The 21828-nt window shown below is 40.2% G+C and overlaps 1 long non-coding RNA gene across 1 annotated transcript; it reads right to left on the minus strand.

The window, feature by feature from the left end:
- Window positions 1-569: 569 nt before the first annotated feature.
- LOC139075274 (uncharacterized) lies at window positions 570-20286 on the minus strand. Its single transcript, XR_011525498.1, has 3 exons — window positions 20181-20286; window positions 7382-8031; window positions 570-5247 (listed from the first exon to the last, which is right to left on the minus strand). It is a non-coding gene; the product is annotated as an uncharacterized lncRNA (long non-coding RNA).
- Between the last annotated feature and the right edge of the window lie 1542 nt (window positions 20287-21828).

Here is a 21828-nt window from a genome sequence, read left to right on the forward strand (position 1 = left end):
ATCTCTGACACCTGCCAGAGCTTGAAAGCTTTTGAGATAGAGTACAAGGGTTTTGGCTTGGCCAGCAGGATGAATGATAGAGCCTCTAACTGAGAGTTAATACAGCAGAGAAGCAAGTCTGTCGGAGGAAGATAATGCTGGATGGAGGTTTACCAATAAAGAGAGGAGAGTGGTTTGGCACTCATGGGTCGAGGACTAGCCTGAACCTTGATTCACTTTTTCTGTAACCTTGAGCCAGTTCTCTTGGCCTTCCAGTAGCTATAAAGAAGAAGAAAACATCCACCGCCCTGTGAATAGCTCCCCAAAGTCACTAGGCTCATAACATTGATTCTGGCCCAGTACACATTAATCAGTGTTATCTCTTCCTCCTTACAGGCATTTTTACAAGTCCTCATTTCCCTGCACATTCAGCTCTCTCGACTCAGAAAATATGTGTTGATAACCCAGACTCCAATTGCTTCCCCAGAGCAATGCCACCCTGTGAAATCAAAACCAAGAGAGCAGAAAAGACAAGCCTGGGTGTATCAAATTTCTCTGGAACCCACCAGCCAATTCTCAGTACGCAAGAATTTTTAGAAAAAGTTCAGTGTTTATTTTCATGGTTGCACTAAAGACCTCTGGAAATGCCACAGATAACCACAGCACCAATAACTGCTTAATTTATTACATTTGCACATGCAGAAGGAAAGAAACCAATCCTGGCATAGAGACAACTATAAACAAATGTAAATTACAAACCAGACAGTGAAATTGGAAATTGAAGGAGAAAAAATCCAAAATCCACCTAATGTTTTCCCGTTACCATGTAGCATTGTTATCAAACCCTTTTACTTTTTATTTCTACTAATCTGAAGTCCCTCTTCAGTTAGTGAGCTTTTCTTTCTTCTCCTTATGCATTCAATTTAAAAACTCAGGCGCTGGGCTAGGCACTGGGGATGCAAAGATCAAATAAGACCCTGCCCCTAGTCGAATCATGGTTTAATCTTGTACCTTGTGCAAGGTTTAGGTGTCAAAATAATTTTTAATGAACACATCAGTGGATTCATTTAACCTATTAAATGTCTCAACCCTTTTTTTGCGGAGAGGGGGCTAGGCGGGGCAGTTTACTCTTTTTAATGAGGAATTGAAAATAAACTACAGCTGAAAGTAGAAAAAAATCAAGTTCTATATCTTGTAATGTTATGATCATGCATTTTGGTTCCTAATTATCTCACATTTATTTCCTCAAGCTGAGGGATCTTGATTAGGTCAAGTGTATAAGTTTAAATATCTAAACTGGAAGCAAACAGGTGAAAATTTTTTTCCAAGTGGCACAGCTGTCATTTTCCTCCACCTGCTAATGGTAGCCTCAGTAGGCTAGAGCTAAACTCATAGACTTCTATTTGAAATCAGAATAGTGAAAATATTTTTTTCGCAGCTTCCTGAGACTCTAGACCTGATTTGTGTCACCATCTACTCTCATTTAGACCAATGTCAAAACCACCTAACTGGTGTCTTCACATCCTCTCTTGAGCCCTCCATCCCACTCTCCACACTATAAGCAAAGTGGTCTTTTGAAAGCACAAGCTAATTATATTAACTCAGTGCTTAAAAGCCCTCATTGCTCTTGGGATACAGATCAGAATCCTTAATATGGCCCTATACCCAACAAGACAGACCCATCGCCGTGTCACCACACTCAGCTTGTACCATGCTTCTCTTTCCTCTATCATTTGCTCTCATTGCAGCATACAGCTCTCTTTGAATCAATTATCACGGTGTAATTTTTGTTATTTTTAAATCACTTGATGACCATCTCCCTCACTTGATAATCAACAACAAGAGAGCAGTGACTACGTCTATTTTGGCTCATAGCTACATCCCCAGCTTAAAGCCTCACACACAAAAGGTGTTTAATATATATTCATTGCATGAATAAAGGAGTACATGAATAAATGATCAGTTGTTCGCTCAGTCACCAGGTGCTGTGTTTAGTAGTAAGAAAACCTATTTTAGAGATGAACACTGTCCATTTTGTTTACTCTACAGTAAATATTACCTTCTAAATATTTCAGCGACTTGATGGTAAGTTATCAAGGTGGCCTGTGAAAGGATTTGTATTTCTACTATTCCAGAAGAATGGAGGGAAAGGGGAAGCATAGTTAGCATCTGCTGTCTGTGAAATTCTCTGTGACTGTCTGCTTTTACCCAGTATTGAATGAATCCTTATCTCTCTAGAAAAGCACTGTGTGTTCTGTCTGTAGAAATCATGAATTTTTTTATATAGTCAATCATTTTACAAATAACGTTGCAGAAACATTCTTGCTTGCTTCAATTTCATTTATACGTGGGCCCACCTTTTGTAGTTCAATAGTTGTGATTCTAACCACATCGAACCACAAAGATGAATAAGATTCACTCACTGTGCTTGAAGAGATGTAAGCCCAGCAAGGAGTGGTAAACTCTTAAACAATACAAAGCAATAAGAATTGTAATATAAATGTAAGCAAGTCCTCAATGAGAAGAAATTGGTATGATAGGAGAGTATAGAAATTTATTTTGAGGTTTATATGATCAGAAAATCAAAGAAGTTTATCACACTTGGCCAGGTTCTATGCATACCAAATGAAAAAGAATGTGCTTTCTTTCATGTGTCTAATTAAACCTTGTATCCAGTTAAATTTTGCCCTGAATGACAGCTTACTTTACCATTGCTTTCTATGCAATTTCCATTGCCCTGAATGGTTTTCTTCATCTCTGATCCTTGACTCTTGTCACCAACTCTGTCTATGGCATTTTCCTTCAAGTGACCTCCCAATAATCAACCTTGACTGCTCTAACACTTCTATCTACTGGAGCATGGACAGAACCAATGGATGAACTCCTTACTAATCCTGTAATCCACCCATCCCTCCAACCCAGGCATGACTTGTACATGCTTATCACGTAGGCAGGGAAAAAGACATGAACACAAAATTGAAACACCAACAAATGCAAACGGCATGGTATGAGAGCCCATGTAGCATGTACTTAAGAGCATGAGATCTAGATTAAGAAGACTAAGTTCAAATCTTGGTGCCATCTCTTATTAGCTGGATGAAATGAAGCAAGTTACTTAACTTCATCAGTGACTTGGAATAATAATTCCCATCACATAAAGCTGTAGCAAGAATTAAATGAAAGAATTTATCTAATATGTTTAACACTGTGCCTGGTACGTAGTTGGCACACAGTAAATGATAGGACAATGATGAACAAAAGAATCATAAAGATATGCATAAAATGCTGTGGGAAACCAAATCAAGGTACGGCTGAGACTTCTTAAGAAGGAGTTCACTGAAGAAGAGACATTTGAGCTAAATCTTGAAGGATAGAAGGAAACCAGGAGCGAGATTAGGAAGACGACATTTTGGAGAAAGGAAACATCATAAACTAAAAATAAAAGATAGATTTCAGGCTTAGGAGTCTACAGAAGAAATAAATGATAAGCTAGCTTGAATCAAGGGCTCAGCTATAGATAACAGAGAAGAAAAATCTGAACCAAATCCTGGAGATATTCCTTAGAGCGGGTTTCAAAGTGATGCCGTTAATCATATTAAAGTATTTTATGTGTAAAGCATATGCAATTAACAGCTTGGATTCCATGAGATGGAGCTATAATTAAAGGCTCACCCCCTTCTTTTCCAACATTTATATGGAGCCCTCTAAGTGTTTTACAATCATGTTTATCAGCTACTTCTGTTTTTGAAAACTCCTCTTACCATTTTTTTTAGAATCAAAGTGTACCTTTTCAGGGTCAAACTAAAATTTCAAAGATGTAGACCATGATTTCTCTCTTTACTCAAGTTATGTTGTGTATCGAGGCCTAGGAAGCGAAGTTCTACCAAACTCTTCCCAAAAATGTTTTTGGTCGTTACATTCAAGTAGAACACTCTCCTATAAGCTTGCCCTTTTGCATCAATGTCTGTCTCTGTCTCTCTGTCCCCAACTCTGGCCCTTCTTACTCTCATTGTGTGTTCAAGTTCTTTCACGATTGACACCCTCACTTGTGAGCATCTGATCAATTTGGTATTTTGCTCATGTTTGTTTTCAGCCTCACACACTCCATAAATCACCCAATACTTTCTATTCCATGACTACAGAGCTGACACTTGAGAAACATAGTTTGCTATTTTATTTTCCGCTCCCATTATTCATCCAGCCCCTCAATACGTATTTTTCTTACACATGAACCCAGTACTAAAAATACACATCAGTTGAAGGTTCTGCCAAAATACTTAGTGAATGAGTAATCCAACTTGCCTGAGACCAAAAGAAATGTGGAGGTCCTGAAATAAATCCCTTTGAAATGAATGAACCAATTTGTCTGGAACCTGACTTCATGAAGACATGGCAAGCGTGTGACTATGTGGGATATAAAGTCACTGGGTCAGTCCAACACTGTGTGTACCTCATGTCAGCCTTTAGGATTTGACATCTTTCCCCAAATGCTACAAGTTCAGCCAGTGTTCTTATGCACAGCACAAGCATACTGTAACCCTGTTTTCTTTTTTAAATTTCTTCATAGCTCTAATCTTTATCTAGAAGATTGTGTTTATTTATTTACTTCCTTATGGTCTATATCCTCCCTCTGGCCCGTAACTCCATAGAGGAAGAGTGGACTATTGTGTGCTGTTTCCCACTGTGTCCCCAGCAATAAATCAGTGCCTCGCACAGGGTAAGTGCTCAAATTTGTTAAATGGATTTTCAAACCCTAAGTCCAATAGGCCAAACTAGTTACTAACTTATTTTGCTTGCATTTCTCCTATGAATAAAATAACGATGAGTATAATTGATGAGTGCCTGCTACGTGGCTGGTACTGTGCTAGCGCACGAAGAGTAACACCACATCGCCCTCCCCGCAGCTACCCTGCATGACCTATACCTCTATTGCCTTTGCAAATGAGAGGCTATCAAAGCTCAGAGAGGTGAGCTAATTCACCCAAGGTCATGTAGCTGGGAAGCAGAAGGCTCAGGGCTTGAACATAGGACTGCTTTACCATGGCTTCTCAGTTTATCATACTGCTACTCCTTATCATCCAGTACGATGTATCTTCTTGAAATTATCAGAGTTTAACCCCTTTGGCATTGATTCTGGGTTGGGGCTAAAGAAAGGAATTGTCAGTTTCAGCGGCTTGCTGCTCCTTTTCTCAGATGTTGCAGAGTTATAGGGACGATTACTCATCCTCCTTCTTCTTATCCCTTCTGGCTACTTCAGTCTTACACATCCTTTGGGAAGAACAAAATAAAATCCATCTCATTTCCAAAACTCATCCATCTTTCCCAGCTACAGTTCTAAGCAAATCTGAAGGGACCCAGGTAAAGTCTCACCATCAAATGAGTCCAGATGCTCTCCCTGCTCCTGAAGGCTTTATTTTACAATGCACCTGAAGTGTTTGCCCAGCTGCATCAAGAGTGGCAAACTCTCCATACAAAAGCAAGCAGGAAGGGAAGTTCGCCCTTTGCCTGCCGACTGGCATTTTTATTTCTGGAGCCCATTCCAAGCCTCAACCTGAGACTTTCAAGATCCACTCACTCTCTCCAAAGAGCCTGGAGTCACAGCCACCACCCATCCAAAGAAGGCAGAATGCTCCTTTTATTTACTTATTTGCTTTAAAAAGAAGTCCTTTGAGTTCATGTCCACATTCTAAATGTATCTTTGCCATTAGATCACCATTATGTTCGTCTTGGCTTTACAGGATGGAGTAAATTCTAAAGAACTTGGGGGACTAAACTTCATGGAGTTTCCCCCGTGCTGATAATTTACACCCTTGCAACACGAACTGAGCCCATTCTTCAAGGCCCAGTAAATGGAACTTCCGTGCAGTATTTTCTGATTATCCACAGCAGATTAATGTCTCCATAGAGTTTGCACAAACTCACTATCTCTTACCACACAAAATAATTGTCTACTTACCCGTTGTTGTTTACCCATCCTAGACTATAATTATCCTGTGGTCAGGAATCACGTCTCATTAATCTTTATATTCCTCACCTCTCACCTGGTGTCTGGTAGATCCTCAAAAAGTGTTGAATGAAGTCTGTATCCATGCATATTATTTATCTATTTCAAGATCCTGCCCCTTCTATTCTTGTGCAGATACAACTCTTATAGGGTCAAATGTCTTTCTTGTGTTGGGCTGAGTTCAGTGTCCCTGACACTTCCACCTTTGGTCCTGGCTTGGCATTCTGAGCCCACCCAGATGAATGAAGTGGGCTCCTCCTTAAGCATCTGAAGACAGCTAATGTGCCCCCCTCCAGGCTGAACACCCTGCCTGCCTCTGTTGAGAGCCTTCATGAGATGGCTTTGAAAATTTAGCCATCCTAATTCCTCTTTCTGGATCATCTCTAATTATCAGTATTCCTCTGAAAGAGGGGTGCCACGCCATGTCCCAGACACAGTAAACAGCACTGAGATTCTACTGAGCTAGGCGCTATATTTTTGCAAATAGCCTTAGTAACATTACATTTTTCAGTATCAGTTCTCTCCCAAGTCTTTATTTTTTTTTAACTGTAGGGGGGTCAGATTTCTGATTAATCCTGCTACAATTAATTTTAAAACCTTAAATGTAAAACTTCCTCTTGGTCAATATTAAAAGATACCTTTCTTATTTGGGATTTTAAGGTGCCTAGGTCTGGAAGATTGAACTTTGAGTACAATCGCGTATTTTGTAGTTATTTGATACCCTCTCTACTTTGAAAAGCCTATAAATGATTAGGTTTTAAACAGTCACATTCTGAGTACATTTCCAGCTCAATACTGGCCTTAATTCACTCCTCTTGGTGATCACCAAGTAGCAGCGACAACCACAGCAGCAGCTGGGCTTTTGTGCCCTGAGCACCAGGCTCTGTGCTCAGCACATGCTTGTCAGCTAGGAGAGACTGGGTTTGCATGATGATAAACAACCCCAAACTCTCGGTGGTTTAAAACATTTATCTTTTGATCTCACTTCATGTCCAATGTGGGAGAGAAGGGGCAGGATTTTGTTCAGCCTGGTCACTGGAGAGCCGGGGGAATGGAAGTTCTTTCTCAACATGTAATTCCTCATCATCACAGCAGAGGAAAGGAAACATGACAATGTTTCTTTCTCATATTTGTTCTTAAAATTCCTTCCCAGAAGTAACATATGCCATTTCTGCTCACATTTCATCAACCAAAACAAGGTACATAATCATATCTAACTTCATTTTTCTAATTTCTGTGTCCAGCCCTTCATTCACTGCCTGACTCAGAGTTGCCACCAAGAAAGTATGTGTTGAATGACTGAATGACTGAATGCATTGAATCTTTAGTTAGGATGCCGTGGGCCCAAGAAACTCCAGCACAAAATGGCTTAAAACATGAGAAAACTTACTGTCTCACCTACTGAGAACTTGCAGAGTGGGCAGCTCCAGAGCTGAGTGATTCTGAAGCTTGGGGAAGCCATTAAGGATCCAGACCCTTTCACCTCCAAGCTGTGTCATCCCCTAAGTGTTCCTTGGCTGCCTCCCCTTCTCCATGGTCACAAGGTGGTCGCAGCAGTTCAGGAGCCATATCCAATGGCAACAGCAACCAGAGAAAGAAGAAATCAACTCTTTTGTGGGATCCTCTTTAAGAAAAAGCAAACCTTTGCCCAAACCAGTCATTGGCAAGTGGAATGGGGCTGCTATGATTGATTTAGTCCAATTAGACCCATGTCCAGGATAGGGGTGGGGTCACTCTCCTCTGAAGTCCACGCCTGTGAGGAGGCGGCTGGATTCCTGAATACAATCGGAGATTTGTTAACAAGAAAGAAGGAATGGATGTTGCGTATAGCACACGAGTCCTCAAGTGTCTTCTGACATAACTTCTCCTTACCATCATAGCTTTGATTCCTCCGGCTTTCTGGGTGTGTTGATGACCTTCTGAGCTTCTCCTTCATCTATTTCATCACCACCCACCACCAGCTTCAATTAAGTCAGAAGTTTGGCATGATCAAGTTGGTTGGCTTTGCAAGGGCCAGATTCATTTTATACAGAATAACTTGATATTGGCTGTGTAAAGCAAACCACATAACATATTCAAGGGATAAATCAAATATAATTTCTTTACAAAATTATAAGGACTACTAGTCTGCCAGCATTTACGTCACCTTAGTTACCACCTGGGCAGGGAGAAGTTACTCAGTGATGTATGATGAAGAGAATTAGAAAAAAAGACTGGCGTGGACTTTTCACTGCATTGATACAGAACTCTTGGCCCTCCCTCATCTCTGCTGAGATGAGATTGCAGGCCTGCTTTGTGACTGTTCTCTGACTGATAAGTCCCTCTTCCTGGAACCTGCCACTCTGTCTCATTCCCCACCTTTCCTTCCACTTCCCTGTCTGGGTCTTAATCGTCCTTTGGGTCACCATTTAAATACTGGTGACCCCCGTAGACACAGTAAGCACCCTGCCCTATGCTTTCAGACCACCAGAAGACTGCCTATCATAGTGCTTATCACACTTTATTTTAAGGCTCATCTTGCTGTCAGTATCTACTCTTAAGACCATAAATAAGTTCGAGAGCCACAGAGACCACATCCATGTGCTCACCATTGCTTAGCAGACAAAACAGGGTCACTGGTCAGTTTGTTACTTCATGAGTGAATGACTGAACAGCATCTATCAAAAGCACAGCACGACATTCTCTCGTATCATCTGCCAGATTCACTGTTTGTAACTATACACCATAGAAGAGAACTTTTCATTGTCTTGCCATGATCCATGGGGCTGGGGCTAAAAAGAGGCCCATCCAATTCCTGCAGGGAGATGGTTTGCCAACATGGTTTATACCCCACTGGCGGAACCTGCGATGATTTTAAGTTGTACAACTAACTCCTTCATTAGTTTTGTGCTCATTTGTATGGTGAGCTTCTGGTGTGGCAAATAATATTTGTTTTCCATTTTCAGCAGTAATTTACTTTCATTTTTGTTTCCTTTTCTAAAAAAATCTTTTAAGTTAAGCTCTCTTTATAATAGCCAAAAACTAGAAAACAACCCAAATGTCCATCAACAGGTGAAGGCATAAACAAATTATGATATATGCAGACAATGGAATATTTTATTAATGATAATTTAACAAAAAGCAGTAAAAGGGAACAAACTATTGATACATGCAATGACGTGGATGAATTTCAAAATCATTATGCTCAAACAAGGCAGGCAAAAAAAGCATATAAATTTATTTAAAAATCTGGAAAATGCAAACTATTTAGTAATAGAAAGCAAATCAATGGTTGCTTGGGCGTAGATGTGAAAGGAGATGTATTAAAAGGGGCATAGCAGAACTTTAGGGGGTCATGGATGTGTTCTTTATTCATTATCCTGATTGTGGTGAAGGTGATGATTGTGGTGATCATGTCAAAACTGATCAAGTTGTATATTTTCAATACGTGCAGGTCATTGTATTTCAACATTTCCTCAAAGTTGTTAGGGAAAAAAGCGAGATCATGTAGAGTTGTGAGGCCATTGGTACAAAGTTTAAATTAAATTCTAAATACAATGGGAAGTTACTAATGGGTTCTAAACAAAGAAAGGACATGGTTAGATTAAGTATTTAGTGTGAAAGAAGCATTTAAGGAATTTTTAAAAAAATCTTGTGGGATATATCCTCACAAATCTCAAAATCTCCCCAAATAAGGTAGACACACAACACCCGACTAATACTTGCCTATCCTGATTGCTAATACTTTGGACTGGTCAGAGTATTTTCCCTCCTAAATGGATAGAGGTCAAAGGCAGACAGGAAAACCACTTTGATCTTAGTGCCCTCTGAGTGAGCAATGAGCAGAAAAGGTTCATCCAAACATCCCTCTTCCCAAAATAGACTGAGGAGGAACTGATCACCAAGGAGGCGGAGCACATCCACTCGGTACTTCCTACATACAGCGCACATCTGTTCTAAGAGTTCTTTGAAAAGAGTTGAGGTACCCGGGAGACTTGATGGAGCGAGTATATGTTCCAGTCCTTTCACAGTGGATGAGAAAGGAGGCAGGAAATATTAGACCAGGAAGTCTGACTTTGATAGCAAGTGAGGACAGCAGGAGATGAATGTGGGATGAGATCAGCCCACATGTGGTCCAGCCTTGCCATTACCCTTTGAGAGAGCACAGGCTGTCTGAGAGCCTCAACGGCCATTTTCTGAGGAAATGAAGCATGAAAAGGAGTGATCGAACATTGAAGATAATCAGAAACTGGGATTTAAAAACTCCTAAAATCTGAAATCACTGTCTTAAAGCTAATGGCTTGCTTAGGCCTTCAGTGTAGCTGTTAATGGCTAAGGATTAAGAAGAAATGAGGGAACGACTCTCCCTCTACTGTAACTTGTTTCTGAGGTACTTTAAAGCACTTGAAGAAGCACTTTTGAACTATCTTAACCTTGTTAAGTTGTCACTGACAGAGCCTTTTTCTAACACCTGACAGCTGGGCTACTGCCCTGGTGGGGGTAGAAATTTTGCACATTATTTTCTCTCTCACTTCATCGGGGCACTGTATAAACAGTCTGACCAAGTCAAGAACGTTGTCAATGCTGGGAAATGCCTCTTAACTCCCGCTCTGACAGGAAGTCACCAGTGTTGGTTTAGCTAATAGAATTTCTTAAAAGTTCCTTTGTTATACAGCGGTGGCAGTTGTCCTTTGTTCTCCTCCTCTTTTAAAGAGACTCACTTTTCAAACAGTCATATTCGGGCACATTTAGGAAGTGCCTCCCGCGCTGGGTCGGAAGCATTCAGGAGGGTGCTGTCTGGATGGAGGAGTGAGGGTGTATGTGGCACCTAGACTATCCGCTTGTGGCTAACAGCTGATTTCTCTGTGGACTTTGTGAAATTGCGCTTCCTTCCATGCCTGAGTGACAAAGCCAAGAGGGATACTTTTAAGTGGAGCCTTGCTTTAAGTGAAATACAAACCTAGGTGAAAGAGCAGACTTTTTGAGGACCTACTGCAAGCAAAAGAAATAACAATTAAAACACAGTTGCTTCTGAAAGTTTCAGACCCAGGAATTGCGAACCATGGTAGTGCCTCCTCCCTAAGATTATAAATTCCTAAAGATGAGCGAAGTGTCAAAGTTGTTCTTTATTCAAGGCCCATAAGAAACATTCCATAATAAGAGGAATGTGTTATTCCTGGGAAAAGGAACACATAGACCCAACTGCAGAAAAAGTCAAAGCCAGCCGTTTACCTAGTTACCTAAAATTCTTCCTAGCTCCTCTTCTCTCCCTCACTGACAGAAGATTTAGATGTAAGAGAAGACAATAAACACAGATTTTCTGATTTTCTGCTTCTGTATAAATAGTCAGAAAATGAGAAACCAACTCGTGGATTCTGGGTTGTTCTCTAGTTTGAAATCACGAAAACATGAGTTCCATAATAGCAGGGATCTCTCTCTGCACTATTTCCTGCTGTCTCCCCAGGGCCTGGCAGCTCATAGATGCTCAATAAATATTTTTTAATGAATTCAAGACAATATATGTGCCTGCTTGTGTAAAAACAAACAAAACAACATGAATTTCTGGAGGCACGTGGAAGAAACAGTAGTTACTTCTGGGAAGAAGTGAGGGGACGGCAGGATTTTATTTTATGTCTTTTTTCATGTTTAAATTTTTTATTATGAGTTTCAATCACTTTTATAATTAGGGTGAAAGACTAGTTAAAAATCATTCAAATTCCCTTGGAGAAATGGCTTCAGCCGAAGCACAAAAAGGCCTTTCCCCTTGAGCTTGGACAGCAGGCTTGCAGAGCGCCCTCCGGAGGCTGAGTTCAGAACTACTTAGGGCGACCTTGGAGGCCCACAGGATGTTGGTGTCAAAGCTTATGGTTTGTAATCCCAGGGGAAATACCGAGGCGAGCTACTTTGAGGGATATTTCAGTCGTATAGACATATCTGTTAAAGAGACAAAATAAAAAGACTTAAAGATGTTTAGCATAAAGAGTGGGGGAATCTGAAGGCAGATTGTCTGATTTTGAGCCTTGTCCCTTCCCTTACTAGCTGTGCAATTGATCTTGATCAGATAATCAATCTTCTAGGCCTCAGTTTCTTCGTCTGTAAAACAGAGAGGATAACAGTACGCAGTTCCTAAGGTTGCTGTGAAGATGGAACAAGTCTGTTGTTTCAGGCACCTAGAATGATGTCCGGCGTCATTACGTACACTCAATGTGCGTCAGTGTTTCTTAACGTAGAGGAGCGTGGAGAAAGGACAGTTGAAAAACATAATGTATATTGATGTAAATTCATATGCATCAGCCTGTCTGGGTTCTTTCCTACGAATATAGAAACTGAATAATACCCTTTTTCTTTCCTTTTGTGCATATTAAGATGCCCTCAATTTGACATAGGTACAATTTCATTTTTCATCGGGTAGGTATAAAGACAGCCCCAAAGGTGAAAAATAAAAGAGCTGATGGTGAAATGAGAGTCTTTGCATGTAAGCAATCATTGAAATATCTTCTCATTTTACCTCCAAACAGACACATTTAAGAGGAAAGACGAGGGAGCAAAAATTCAAACCTGAAAAAAGTGGCTGTACTCACATTGTACACATGACTTGTGCGGCGTTTTGTGAATGTGGCTGTGTTTGTTCACTGAGAGACAGATAATGATAAAGATTTCAAAAGAAACTGTAGGGCGTACTCTGAATGTGGCTGGCTGAGTTGATTCCAGAGCATAAAGCTTCAGTTTCTATGATCTGCCCAATTAGAATATTGTGAAGGCCTCGCCCCATTTCCATGACGATCTCCTCAAGGAGGTAAGCAAAGACCAGGCCAGTCCATGCACCCCTCGTGCTGAAGCAAACTGATATCCCCTCACTGCTCTCTCTGTTTCTAGTCCATTAGATATACTTTCTCTGTCTGCCATTCTCCCCCACAGGCGACATGTTCCTGACAGATCTTTGATTCATCCTTCCCCTCACTTCCCAGTAAAAAGCAGCTACTCCACTCAAAGTACAATAAAGATTATGGGTCAAATCAATCCAAGTGACTTAATTCAAACTCCCCCAGAAATCTTCACTGGGGATCAATTTTGACTTTCTGCTTTGGCTGTTCTCATTGGGCTTTAATCAGAAACACATTTCTATTGTTGCTTAGTCTTAGAGGGAATATTTTTTTAATCTTGTTTTTTTCTCTACTCCTCTTATTGCTGATTTTATTATTTTTTTTACATGGAAAGATTTGACTTTTCTTTTATTCCTTCAAAATAGAGACTTAGTGTACCATGATATAAGACATACAGAATAATTAAAATCAGCTGGCAGGTCTATACCCCCATCTTGTCTCCTTCCGAGTTGCCTGTCCCTTGCTCCCAACAGCTGCCTCCTCTCCCCAGGCTGACCAGCACTGAGGTAGAGCCATGGATCCCCAAGTAACCACACAAGTAGAATCCACCCTTTGACAGGCAACTCATGTTGCCCCACTTTGACTAGCAACCACTGTGTTCACTTAGCAACCGCCCCAGAGAGAAAGGGAAAGGCAGGCTGTCAGTGTGTACAGCAAGAACTGCTCAAGTAAGCCACACCATCTGCACCCGGTCTGAGAAGGTGACTTGTCCCAAAATTGATCTTTGCTTCTTAACGAAGCTGTCAGATGTCCCATGAAATCAGAGACCCTTGGACTTTCCTCCTCAAAAGGAATTCAGAGGCAACACCAACTACACGTGGGCACTCTTCACGAACCAGGTGCTTTCAAAGCACTCTACGTGGATAAACTCATTCAATATCCCAAGAGCCCCATGAGGTAGGTATTATTATTACCCTCATTTTACAGATGAGGAAACTGAGGCTTGGAGACATTAAGTAACCCATCCAAGGTCACACAATAGTAAGCGGAGGCCCTGGGAAACTAAGCAACTAGCTCACGGGTGGAAAATCATCCCTCTAGCGAGTCTCTTCTGATGTCACCCACCCGTGTTCCCCACCCGAACCCCACTCTAGTAAAACTGGCAACTTTGTCCTTCCACTGTTCCCTACACACACTGCTTTCCTATCACCTGCACCACTTTCCTGCTGCCATCTGTTTGTACTGGGTCTCTCCCTGCTGGTCCTCGAGAGTGGGGGCCTTGCCATACCGATCTGTATGTTCCCAGTGCCTCGCACATCCCTGGCACTTAATCCCACTGCAGATGGCTTGCTTCTTTTACGTTAATTCTGATCAATTGGTAGCAAGTACCAGGAATGCTCTGTTGAGGATGCTTCTGAGGAAGTCTGTAATCGTTGAGGAAGGAGTAAAGCACAGCTGTGTGGGAGGGAGGATGGCAATACGTCCCCCACTCATTTGCTCTCCCTGGTTCCAGGGGTCCTCCCAGGGCCCAGAATAGCACACACTCATGTGGTTACATTGTGATTAAATGAGTATTTTGAGTTTGTTCTAGTGCCCTACAGACCCAAGAAGGTTCCACCCATCAACTCCAGTCCTCTCAGAAGTACTGCTGAACGGTGATTCCAACCACCTCATCTGAGAAAAAATCACCGTTTTTACAAATCCTTTTGATTACGAGCCCTGGGAATATCAGTCTCTGGAAATCCCACCAAATCGTAGCAAATCAGAAAAAGACCAGGGCTATGGACAGAGATTTGAGAGTCTCTGTGGATGTGTGGGTTTAAACTCCAGGGTAAGAGATGAGAACAAAGAGAGGAGGCACATCCCTGGGGCGAGTGTCAGGCAGGCAGGGAGGAGGAGAGTCTGCGAGGCCCTGTCAGGGAAGCAGGGGGCTGAGGGAGCTTCGAGGCAAGTGTTCACCCAGTCCATCCATTGGAGAGCTAGGGAGAGCGGTGCCAGGCCCAGAACAGCAAGATCAGGAAGACGTGGCCCCAGGGCACACCCAGGAAGATGCGGTGGGAGCATTGTCTGTAGAGAATTTTAAAAGAACAACAAAATCAACTAAAAAACCATTGCTTTTAATTATTGCCATGCCCTGGCAATTCTAAACAATGCCAGTGATAAAATACTCTTCCCTCAAAAAATCTCTTTAGTCTAAATTCTAATCAATTTTTACAGTTACTGTTGAGTTCTGATAATATATATGTAAGATTCATTCAGTAAATTTTTATTTTCTATTAATGAGCATTGTATTGTCCATGGGAGATAATTCAGAGAATTCTCAATTATGTAATGGCTACCTATGTCTGTTTCTAATGTAAGTTTGGAACGGCTTGGAATTATTTGAGTGTGCTTCAAGCTCAGTGTGTCTCCAAACCCTTGGCACCATGTATTCCTGAGTTTAAACAAATGATCTAAAATTAAAAATCATAATACAGGGATCATAAAGATGAAGCAATGCACCCTGAGTTACTTCAACTCTGCCGATCTCTGTAAACACATGGAGTTTCTATTTGTATTTAAAATTCTTTGACGGCAGGGCCATTTGAAGGCTGCCAGAATTGATCCCAAATAAACAAAGGCATGGATATTATTGCAACTTCTGGAATTTACTGAAGTGGGATTTGAATCTTTCATATCTGACTTTTCCTCTATATCTACTGTCTTGTGTGAAAGAAACTTTTCAACATTAAAATTTTAAAAAATGTTTTTTTAATCAACCATAAGAGACGATAGATTGACAAATGCGGTCATCCTACTATTGAACACGAATATGTGAAAAGATCTATTTTGATAGAATCATTGGCAAATGTGCAGAAGTCAAGGAAACAAATTGTAATACTGTCCTTCATTTCTGTGGTAGACCAGTTGATAAGTATGAGCTTTTCCTTTAGTTCAAAAAATATGGTAATATAATTAAAAGGCATTAATCCATTTTCCTTTTGGTGCATTATAACACTATATTTTTTATATTTTAATTTTTTATATTTATATTTTATCTAATTTTTTATATTTTAACATGAATATATAGATAACGTATATATACATATATATGAATATGAGACACAATAACAAAATTTTTGCTTTCTACAATTCTTTTCTGGCCACTGTTATTCATTCACTTCTTGATTATTACTGAAAACAGGCAGTCATATTGAGGAGTGTTTTCAAAGATGATCTCCTCAGGGTGTGAAATATGCTGGGTATGCCAAGGGCCCTTCAGGGAGAGAGCCAACACAAGCAGACGGGGTTAATAAAAGGGTACAGGTGATATGAAAGAAGTGTGTTCAGACAACAGTGGGAGCGCAAGATTGCCAGTTCTACAGGGGTGAGGGTTGGGTGGGGAGTTTCAGGAAACACTTGGTAGAGAGATTGTTAGCCATGGGAGTTTGTGGTAAGGGCCAGGCTACACTTCCTGTCAGATGAGGAGGTTTGAAAGACAGTATGGCTTCCTCCACTTACTAGCTGTGAGACTTGGGCAAGTCACATAATGTCTCTGGGCCTCCTAAGTAAAGTGAAAAACAAGGGTAATAATAGTACCTGCCTTATCAGACTGTTGTAAGAATTAAGTGACAATCAGGCTTAGAACAGTGCCTAGACACAAAGGGCATACTTAAATAACAGTTGTGAGGAAACCTTGGAGTAATTTCAGTGATGTCAGCCTGTAAAAGGCAAAGGAATGAGTGGGCAGCAGGGATTCAGGTCCCAGTGAATCCAGCCACACTTCCCTGAAGTTTGGCCCTGAATGGATAGAGATGCTACAGAAGATGCAGATAGAAGGATGGGAAGGGACATTGTGTATCCCATCACACTCCCATCCCAAGCTCCAGGCTACTCTAGGGTAGTCTCCCCCACACCCCATCAATCTCTGTCAATCCCATCACCCTGTTTTATTTACTATAGAGTGTTTGACACTATCTGACATCGTCTTGTTTATTTATTTGTTTGTTGTCTTCCCCACCTCACTCTCTTCCACCCTAGAATGTAAATTTCCTGAGAACAGCATCTTGACTGTCTTGTCCATTTCTGCATCTGCAAAGCCTAGAATCGTCCCTGACTGCTACTCAATAAATATTTGTTAAATTAATTGTTCAATTAATGCCATGTATCCTCAATCTCACCTAAAGGGGTGATTTGAGCTCATTTGTCAGCAGAGAGAAAGAATCCAGGAGTGGGAGAAATCTTGACAAACCAGAGAGCAAGAATGATTAGGAGCCTAGGATCAAAAGCACAGGTGGAGGGATGAGAGTGGAAAAGATAGAGAATATTTCTTGCCCTGGATATTGGATTTCATCCAGAGCTGACTAATATCCCTCTAGCTTTCACTCTCGGACAGCTGGGCTCTGATACTCGGGTGATTAGGCACATGCTGCAATTAATCATCTTTATAAAATAGCTCAAAGGATTACACCCAGCAAGTAGCTATCCAACCTCGTTATGGTCCTCAAAGCCCTTCCTTTACGCGTTGGTTTGCTCCCTAAAATAAGCAGACTTTGTCTTCCTCTTTTAGCAACTCTAAAAGATGCAGGAGTGGTTTCTGTGAACCCTGTTTAGAAAGCTCCATATACACATGGAAAGAAGCCTTTGGCTGAGACAGAACAGCTCATCTAAACATAGTCAATGAGTGACTACTCGAATCTCCAGAAAGTGTGGGTAAGAAGTTACAGCTGTGGAAAGGCTGGCAGAAAGGAGAGAATTTCCCTGACCTCTAAGTTTTAACACCAATAAATACACGCCACAAAGTACAGCATTGTGCCTAAAATGATACAGATAATACCTTTCTTATGACATTTGTCCTTAAAATAGTCATTTATCTTTTGAAAGGAATCTCATTGGAACACTGGGCTAAGATAAAATTCAGTCCTTTACAACAATGATGCAGAAATGCATAATGTTCTGGGGCCACAGCGAACTGTATGATAAACAGTAAAGCCAAAACTACAAACATTACCTAAAGAGATTTCTCCAGACTTTGGCAATTGTAAAGAATATAAGTTGAATTTGTTTTTCAGTGTAATTATTATTAACAGTGAAATCAGATAATTTGATAAACAATAAAAATAGGAGCATTTTCTTAGAAAAGTTAGAAGAAAAAGACATCCGATTAAGACTTTAAAAATTTTCTAAAGCCATCCCAGCCCCATGAGGGGCATTCCCGAGTCACATCTAATGCACAGGATCTGGACTCCATTTGCCCTTTTTTGCATTGTAATGTTATATTTTTAAACTAGTATGACCATACATATGAAACAACAACAGAAAATTTTCACTTTCTGCATTTCTTCATTTCCAATAAATATTTGTTTAACTAATTTTTGAATTAATGCTATACATCCTCAATCCCATTTAATGAGCTCATTTGTCAGCAGGAAGAATCCAGGAGTGGGGGAAAGCTGACAATACTGGAAAGCAAGAACCACTGGGAACCCTATTCCCAATGTTTGCACTAATTTGTTCAACCAGCACTTATCAAGCTCCTCTCCTGTGTTAGGCCTTTTTATAGACAGTGGAGATAGAGAGGTGAACATGATGAAGATTCTGCCCTCCTGGATGAGCTCATCTATAGAGAAGGTAGATAGAGAAGAGAGAAGCTGCAGACAGAGCTCTGGAGCACAACAGTTAGAGTCCAACAGAGTAGCAGAAACAAGGTGAAGAGACTGAGAGCACCTTGTATGATAGAAGGGAAACAGGAACTTGGCATCATGAAACCTTTCAAGATCATGGCTTCATGGAGGACATGGCCAACCCAGGCAACTGCTATAGCAAGAGACCGAGCACAATGAAGACAAAGAATTGGCCACTGGGGCTGGCCCAGTGGTACAGTGGTTAAGTTCGTGTGCTCCAATTCAGCAGCCGGGGGTTCCACAGGTTTGGATCCCGGGTGTAGACCTACACACCACTCATTAAGCCATGCTGTGGAGGCATCCCACATACAAACTAGAGGAAGATTGTCACAGATGCTAGCTCAGGGCCAATCTTCCTCAAGCGAAAAAAAAGAGGGGGGGGGGGAGAATTGGCCACTGGATTTAGCAAGATTTCAGTGAGCAAAGACATTGAAAAGAACAAATTCAGTGGAGTGGTTGGGGCCAAAAATCATCTAAAGAAGGACATGGAGAGTAGTGGGAGGTGAGAAGGTGGAAACATTATGTTTAAACAACTCTTTTAAGGAGTTTTGATATAAAAGAAATGTAAAAGATGAAGCTAGTGTGGGAACTAAATGAGTCCACTTCAGAAGACAGTAAGCCACAAGGACAGGGGTAAAACTGGAAATCTCGGACACGATACCTCTGCTCAGCTCCACTGCAGCCTCTTCCAATTTTTCAAGAAAATCTAGCACAGCATTTTTTTAAAAATCTCCCAATTGTACATATTGACTCAATTTATTTTAAAAATTCATTGTGACAATCAAACAAGTCACATCTGCAGGCCAGATGTTTCAACAAGTGAAAACCCCTGGTCTAATGATTATAACTGGAAGGGAGGGAGGATGCCTGTGTTCTGCTCTTGGTTCCACCTCTCTTCTTTTTCTAAGTAATATCCACCTCACATACTTACTTTCCTATATTCTGTTCTAAAGTGGAAAAAATTTTAACCACTTGATTTTTGTCTAAGTGATACCAAATAACTAGTTTTCCCTTTTCTCAGTCACATTGGTGAGTTGTTTTGATTTATTCAATTAAATCTTTATTAAACTACCAATAAACAAGCAGAAAAGAAAACTTAAAAAGCTATATTTACCTTTTGTTTCTTTTTTGTGAGAACACCCAAGATGTACCCTCTTAGCAAATTTCAAGAACACAATACAATATTGTCAACTGTAGTCACATTGCTGTTGACAAGTTCTCCAGAACTTATGCATCTTACATAGGTGGAACTTTGTCCACCTTGACCAACATCTCCCCATTTCTTCCTTCCTCGGCTCCAGGAAACTATCATTCCACTCTGTTTCTGTGAGTTCAACTATTTTAGCCTCCACATATAAGTGATATCATACAATATTTGTCTTTCTGTGACTGACTTATTCACTTAGCATAATATTCTCCATATTTCATCCATGTTGTCACAAATAGCAGGATTTTCTTCTTTTTTAAGGCTGAATAATATTCCATGGTGTAGGTATATATATGTATATATGTGTCTCATATTTTCTTTATCCATTCATCCACAGATGAACATTTAGGTTGTTACCACACCTTGGCTATTGTGAATATGTGGTGAATATTTCACAATGTATACATATATCAGGTCATCAGGTTGTACACCTTAAATATATACAATTTTTTATTGTCAATTATACCTTAATAAAGCTGGGGAAAAAAGAATGGTCAGAAATCACCTGTAGCATACATACGTACTCCATGTGGGTGAGGGGATGAGGGAAACTGTGTATCTGGGTAGTTTCTTGGCATTCCAACAAATTGAAGATGCTCTACTGCTGTATTGTGTGCCCTGCACCATTCTATAAAGCCAAATACATGTGTATTAGATTAAAACAAAAATCAATAACATTTACCATGGCAGCAAATAAAACATCAAATGCTTAAGTGCAAATCTAACAAAAGATGGGCAAAACCTCTACACAAAAAAAACCCACAAAACATTACTAGGAGAAAGTAAAGATGATATTAAATAGATGGAAAGATAGTCCATGTTCTCTGATTGGAAGATTCAATATGTCAATAATATCCGTTCTTTCCCAATTAACCTATTGATTCAATAGCTGGCGTTGAGGCAGGCAAACCCAACCAAAGTCCCAGAAGGATTTTCTCATGAAAATTGACAAAGACTCTAAAATTTAAATAGAAAATCAAAAGACCAAGAATCACAAGGTAACATTGAAGAAGAACAAAGGAGGATATCAAGATTCATTGTAAAGCTACAATAATTAAAACACTGGGGTATTGGCACTGAAAGAGACAAACAGTGGAACAGGATAGAGAATACAGGAATAGACCCAGGCATGCAGTCACTTGATTTATGACAAAAGATGACCTTTTCATGGTGCTGGGACAAATAGATATTGAATTTGCATCCTAAGATATGCAAAAATCAATTCAGTTCTATTTTAAATCTAAGTATGAAAGGCCCAACAATAATCTATAAGAAAACATAGGAGAATATCTTCATGAACTTGAGGTAGTCAGAGTTTTAAACAAGACACAAAAAGCATTAAAATGAATTGGATCACATTAAAATAAGAAGTTCTATTTATTTAAAACTACCATAAAGAGAGTAAAAAGGCAAGCCACAGAGTGGGAGAATATATTTGCAATACCTATACCTGAACAAAAGATTTATAGCTAAAATATATGTGGAACTCCTTCAAAGAGAAAAAGAATCAATAAGCCAATTAAAAGAAAAAACAGGCAAAGATTTAAAGGGCACTTCACCGAAGAGGATATTCATATCACCAAAAACATATGAATAGGTGATCAACATGATTAGTCATCAGAGAAATACAAATTAAAGCTACGATGAAAACCATTACAGATCCACCAGAATGGCTACAGTTTAAGAGACTGACAATTCCAAGTTGCTAGCAAGCATGAGCAGCAACTGAAACACGCACTGCTGAGAGGAATGAAAGTTGGTCTAACCACCTGGAATATTTTGGTTGTTCCTGCTAATGTTGAACGTATGCACTGGGAATTTATTCACAACCCAATAATTCCATTTCCAGGTATATTCCCAACAGAAATTTGTACATGTGTGCACCAAAAGACATAGTCAAGAATATTAATAACAACATTACTTTTAAGAGCCTAAAGCCCAACTATCCATCAACAGAAGAATGAATAAATGTAGTACATCCTTAAAATGTAACGCTATTTAGCAAGAGAATGAATAGATTTAAAGTACATGCAAGGATATGGATGAATCTGTCAAGCATAATGTTGAACAAAAGAAACCAGATGCAAATGAGTGCATACTGTGCAAGGCCATTTACATAAAGTCCAAAATCTGGCGAAACTAATCTATGGTGATTGAAGTCAGGATGGTGTT

This window comes from Equus przewalskii, chromosome 13, assembly GCF_037783145.1.
Source record: "Equus przewalskii isolate Varuska chromosome 13, EquPr2, whole genome shotgun sequence".
Classification (NCBI taxonomy): domain Eukaryota; kingdom Metazoa; phylum Chordata; class Mammalia; order Perissodactyla; family Equidae; genus Equus; species Equus przewalskii.